A 6,735-nucleotide genomic window follows, 5' to 3' on the forward strand; every position below is an offset into this window, starting at 1 on the left:
ACCGTACGACTGATGTCATGTCTCGGTCCCCATCATTTGATTGCCTGAATGTAGTCAAGGCCCACATCCGTTGGACCGACCGATAGCTCAAGTCCAAATTACGCTCAACCAAGGTCACCGAAGTTAATCTGTGATTAGGAGGTAGGTAATGCGACCCTAAACAAGGTCCAACTCCTTAACTTGACCCAATAAGGAAAGCCCACCAAAGGTAATATAAATAACACACGTTCTAAGAATCAAGTACGTCATCATATACAGTGCTTTGAGAACCGAGTACCGAGCGTCTTTGTTGACTTGAGCGTTGGAGTGCCTTCTGCAGGTACCCTCCAAGTTTGGATTACGAGGAGACTGAGAGTCGGGGCTAGGAAGGAAGAGCGAGGAGATTGCAAGGAAGGGAGCTTAAAGACTGTGGGACCGACCGATAAAAAGAGATAGAAGAATCCTCTCAATAGTTCTCTAGGCTCTAACCCTTACACGAGAACACATTTAGTATGAATTTTAGTAGATGAAAATTAAATTGTTTTACTTGCATGCAGATTAAGTGATTAACTCACTTAGAACTCATTGAACTTGTGATGCATTTTTTTTTCTGATTCTAACCCTTTATAAGTGGGATTGTTTAAGTTACTTGTTAATCTTTTATATACTTAAAAATATAAACCACACAAGCCTTTCTCTTTTCCTCACTCTCTTTCTCTTAGGGTCTGTTTGCTTATGTGGATGTATTGTTCACAAGAAAAGAAGTGAGGGGATATCAGTTATTTGGATCCAGAGTTTTGTGGGAAGAGAATGAGAGGATATACCAGTAAACAATAAATATCATCTCCCGTCAAAATGAAGAGATGTAGATGGAAAATCACGTCAGCATGTATTATATCCGAATTTATCCTCATTTATTCTCTTGTTAGAGTAATTTTTATTTTCCATTACTACAAGGTTTTTTAATATTAAAAAATAGTATTTTTTATTTATTTATATAAGATGTGATTTATTTTTTAATTTTATAATATATGTTTAATATTTTAAGAAATTACTTAGAATTTTTGTTTTTATTTAATTTGTTGTTGTGTTTATATTAATATATTGTGTATAATTATTATGTTTATGAGTTATAATTTATTTAATTATAATATTTTATTTTTTATTGTTAATTACATTATATTTTTTTTGTTGTAGTATTTTTATTTTTCATTATTACAGGGTTTTTAACATTAAAAAAATAATATTTTTATTTATTTGTATAATATCTTATTTATTTTTAATTTTATAATACATGTTTAATATTTTAAGGAATTACGTGAAATCATGTTTTTATTTAATTTTTTGAACACAATTTTTTTAATTATAATGTTTAAATTATACCTATTTACATTTAATACATATTTATTTTTTTAATTATAATTTTTAAATTTATGAATATGTTAAAGTTATTTATTTTTTTTTAAAAAAAAACTCCTTTCATTATTAAATTTTTTAATAGGTGAAGGTAAATTTGTAAAGTAACATTTTACACCTTTAAAAAAATTCAAAATTCCCTCACCACCATCACATCACTCACAAACTCCCATAAACTTTCCTCACGTCCACTCTAACATACCTCAATCCAAACACCATCATTTTCTTTACACTTTCCTCTCACGTCCTCATACATCCACTTCCTCAAATTCCCCAATGTGATTTAGATGGAGTATTGTAATAGGGAGTGGGAAGTGCAGGGCTCAAGTTTGTCTCTTGGACGTGCATACTTAAGTAGAAAGTTAAACAAGGCACCAACTTATTATTTGTTTATTTGACATTAGTTCTTATCATAATAAAAATTCATTTTCTTGATCTTGTTTTGGTGACTGTTACAAAACATGGATGGACTTCCCTTTGATCGTAGATGGATGTATGATAGATGTTATAGTGGTAGAAGAGGTCTAAATGAGTTATTTGTAATAGGTATTGAAGAGTTTATCCAAAAAGCTCAACAATACAAGTATTATGAATTAGATGGAGTGATTAAATGTCTACAAGAATTTTGAAGGATGAAATTGTCAAAGTTTACCTATATAAATAAGGGTTTAGGCTTAACTATTGGATCTGAATTTATCACGATGAAGAGATGCAGGATAATGGTCAGCTTGTAGATGGAAGATCTAGGAATACACATGTAAACATCTTTGATTGGAAACATTATTTACCCTTAAAGTTATATTGATTTAATAATTCTATATTTTTCTTAACATAAATAATTTTATACTAAACTTTTGCAGGCTAGTTCTGAGGTTGCATTATGTGTTGATGAATCAGAAGCAATTAGTGTTATTGATCCTACACAAAGATGAGATCATTAGGACTCATTGTTGGGTTGGGGTGGTTGGTGGAAAAAAGAAATGAAGACTTTACGGCGTTGGAGAAATTGGTGCAAATTATATAGGTGAAAATGATAGTTTGAAACACCAACCACCCACCTCCTCTTATAATTCTGAGGATCTTAAAAACTTTAGGCAATGTCTTTCAGCAAGTGAGGCGGCAAATGATGGATTGACTCGTCAATTTCAAGCCATTTAATCACTAGTTATGTAATTCCTCCCGCCTAAAGCCTAAACTCTTTTGGCACAACAATAATATAGGCAAGATTAGCAAGATCAACAAATCCCTCAACAATAAAAACACTCATAGCAACAACAATGTCATAATTAAACAGATAATTAAAAAATAATGTAAAATTGAGGTTGCAAATGTACTATTTCTTTTAATAAGTTAAAAACTTTCTAAACTCAAAATCACATCAATATGTGTGTTTTACATTTAAACTCGAGCTTTTTTAGCTTTATGAACTATGTAATTAAACATGTTACTATGTATGTCAATATGTTTGGAATTTCATCTGAAGAAATTTTTTGCAATTGTGTTATGGATGTTTGAAAATGTAGGTGTATATGGATGTAGGAAAATGATAGGAAGTAGTTTGTGCAATACCAAATAATCCTTCAGTAATTACTGACGAATTATCCATTCATAAACTTGTGGGTAATTACCGACTTATAAATGGATTATCCGTATGTAATTACTGACTTAGGGATGAACTATTTGTCGATAATTACTGATGGATAATTCGTTCATAAATTCGTCAGTATTAACCAATGTATATTACCCTTTGGTAATTATTGATGAATTTTAGAATTTTTCAGTAAATTTACCAACAAGCATATTACCGACAATTTTTTTTCGTCGCTTTTCGGTTGGTAATTTTCATTTACTAACTGAATTTTGACATTACCAACAAATTTTGGTCGTTGACATGGTAGTAAGTATCGCGCGATACATGATATGAATCATTCGAAATGATACGATTCTGCTATCTTGGGATACAAATTGTGTAGACAATCACTTTTGCTCCTGTATTGCACGATAGAAATGCGAATTGTTCAAAAAAATGCAAAATCGTGAATTGTTTCTGTATCGTGCCTTGAATAGTGCAGTGCATTTGGGTTTGGTAAAAATTCCAACTTGTTTTTAACCACGAACTTGCTCTCCCTCGAAAAATGATTTCCCACTTCTCCTCCAATGGCCAAAATGTAGTAGCGCACGGAGAACGATGGCGAGAGTGAGTGACAAAGAAGCGAACTGCAGGAGGAGCGGGCAACGTCAAAGGCGTGGGAGGTGCATACCAACTTCTGCTCTTCCTTACTCTGATTGTCAAGGGGCACCCATGCGAAATCAAAGAGGCAGCAACAATCACAATGTCCATGGAAAAAAGAAGAGGCAGGTGTGCACATGAGAGAAGACAATCGTAATGTTCTCTCTTTCTTACTTATTCTCCTTGGGCCACCAACCCAAATATTTTTCTTTTCATTTAAGGTAGATTCTCCCTGCACCATATCATTTTGGACTACACCCAATGTACACACAGAAAAAGACTAAAATATCCTTAATGAAATGAAAATCAGGGTTTAGGTAAAATGTGCACCCAACCCACCCAGCAGCCTTGCACCCTTAATTTTTCGGTGGTCAATGCGAGGCAGCGCACAGAAGCTTGGAAACTTAAACACAGAGCAACCCAAGCACCTCCATTCTTGTTCTTGTCGTGATTGTTTCAGCAACGGAACTCGAAAACAGTAGAGGCACCGCGACGACATCAATTGACATTCCCAAAGATTATCGCTGTGATATTCTTCTCTTTTTACACTTTCAACATAAAAGTGCGTAACTCACTGGCAACCTCAAAACTCACCTTCTGCGATTTGTCTCCTTCTCTTTTCTCTGGTGGCTTCAATTCTTTTCTGGTGACTTCATCTCCTTCTCCGGTGGCTTCATTTGCTGTCGTCACAGTGTCTCAATGTTGCTTCGAGTTCCGACAGCCATAGTGACGACAAGAATAAAAATGCAGGGTGCAAGGTTGCTGGGTGAGTTGGGTGTGGGTTGGGTGCACATATTATCTAAACCCTAATTTTCATTTCTTTAAGGATATTTTAGTCTTTTTTGTGTATATTGGGTGCAGTCCAAAATGATATGGTGCAGGGAGAATTTGCCTTCATTTAACATAGGAATTGGCCATATTACACAACCTAATACAATCATTATAATATTAATCTAATATAGCCAGTAAACAATCATTCTTTTTGAATGTGGTTGTGATTATTAATTATATTTTACATGTTTATATGTTTTATATGTTATATTTTTTAAATTTTTATGAATTTTATTATTTGTGATACGAAATGATTCACGATTCGAAATATAAGCTATTCATGATTCAACTACCATGGTCCTCAATAAAACTAGTTTTTTTTAAGTGGGGTGGAGGGCAGTTCTATGTAAATTAGATACTTTGTTTGGGTGGCACATAGGAGATGGGTATGTATCCTTTAAGAGATTACTTACCTTTATTCTATTCCATGTTTTTTGTTCCGTATAGATATTTTGATTACTTATCAAACATTTATTGGCCACTCATCTATCATTCTTTTGTTAGCTAATAAAGAATATAGATGTTTGATAAAGAATTAATAATTATCCCCCACATAAAAATAGTTTTAACACCATTTGTTTCCTTCAAATTGTGTTAGGAAGGATCTCACTTAAATTAAAAGCCTAGGGTGAACTTTGATTAAATGACTACACAAGAGGAACTAACAACTTGTAATGGAGAGGAAGGCCAGCGTCTATTTTTAATTATGTAGATGCATTTGAATTTCAAGAGTAGATAGGGAAATATATTAACAAAGGAAATAATGATGGGAGACATAGTCTTTGTCTTTGTTGATTATGAAAGGAAGATAAACTTTTGTATCTTCTGGGGAAGTGTTGCAGTTCTTTTCATTCATATCACTAACTTGTTATGTGGTTCATTCTCAGGATGCCAACAAATGCGACAAGTTCTCATACAATCTTAATTAATCATATCTCACAAACAAGCATTCTATCTTTGGATTTCTAATCATAAAATGGAATAACTAGTACATGCACTTAACTTAGCATTGATTAACCGAAAAGATCAAATAAATTCCAATATGAGACTCTGCATGATTATAGATGGCATTCATTGTTGTATTTTACAAGATAGTTTGAAGTTATTTTGGTTTTGTGGCAGAATCATCATAACAACTAGAGATGAGCATTTTCTAATTTCTCACAACGTGGAAGCAGCTTACAAGGTCAAGAAATTAAATCATAGCCATGCTCTTGAATTGTTCAGTTGGTTTGCTTTCAAAAAAAAAAAACTTTCCTCCAACAAATTACAAGGAACTTTCCTTACACATTAAAGCAGAATGGCTAAGTATTGGCTAAACTGGAAAAAGTTCCAAATAAGCACATTTTTCAAGTACTTACAATCAGATTTGATGAGTTATGTTGGATTTCCCACATCGACTAGAGATTAGAGCCTTTCATTGTATATAAGTGGGTGTAAACCTCAACCCTATGAGCCGGTTTTATGGGGTTGAGTTAGGCTTAAAGTCCACTTCGTAATAAGTTAGAAGAGAATGAGAAGGTCATATTTCTGGATATTGCATGTTTCCTTAAAGGAGAGGACAAAGAGTATGTGAAAATGATATTAGATGGTTGTGACTTGCACTCAGATATAGGGATTGGAGTTTTAAGGGATAACTCTCTCATTACTGTAGAACTGAACAAGCTTTGGATGCATGAGTTGCTACAGGAAATGGCTAAGGAAGCTGTTGGTTGTGAATCTCCCAAAGAGCCCGGTAAACATAGCAGACTCTGGTTTCATGAGGATGTTCTTCATGTATTGAACCAAAATATGGTATGCTCTTTTCCTTGAACATATTTATGCCATTATGCAGGTTCAAAGATTCATTCATGTATCTAACTATCTCTGTGTGGATTTCTATGTGTCACTAGGGAACTAATAACATTGAAGGAATAAGGCTAGATTTACCTGAACCAAATAAACAGGTCGACATAAGTGGAAAAAGCATTGACAAAATTGTATTGTGAGTATACCTCACTGAAATTCCAGACTTTTCAATGATTCCAAACATTGATAGCCTTAGCCTAGACCACTGTAACACTTTAACTAAGGTACACGAGTCTGTGGTCTCTTGATAAACTTGTTAATTTAGACTTTTTATTTTGCTCTAATCTCAAGAACCTCCCAAGTTGTTTCAAGTTAAAATCTCTACGTACTCTTATCCTTACTGGCTGCTCAAAAGTTAGAAAGTTCCCTGATATTGTTGAAAGAATGGTGCATCTTGAAGAACTCCTTCTCCAAGGGACTGCCATAAAAGA

At 33.6% G+C, this 6,735-nt stretch overlaps 1 pseudogene; it reads left to right on the forward strand.

Annotated features, from left to right (window-relative positions):
- Positions 1-3,583: 3,583 nt before the first annotated feature.
- On the forward strand, positions 3,584-6,444 carry LOC150028064 (disease resistance protein RUN1-like; annotated as a pseudogene).
- The last annotated feature ends 291 nt before the right edge of the window (positions 6,445-6,735 follow it).

This window comes from Phaseolus vulgaris, chromosome 4 (assembly GCF_051622355.1).
Source record: "Phaseolus vulgaris cultivar YP4 chromosome 4, ASM5162235v1, whole genome shotgun sequence".
NCBI classification, from domain to species: Eukaryota; Viridiplantae; Streptophyta; class Magnoliopsida; order Fabales; family Fabaceae; genus Phaseolus; species Phaseolus vulgaris.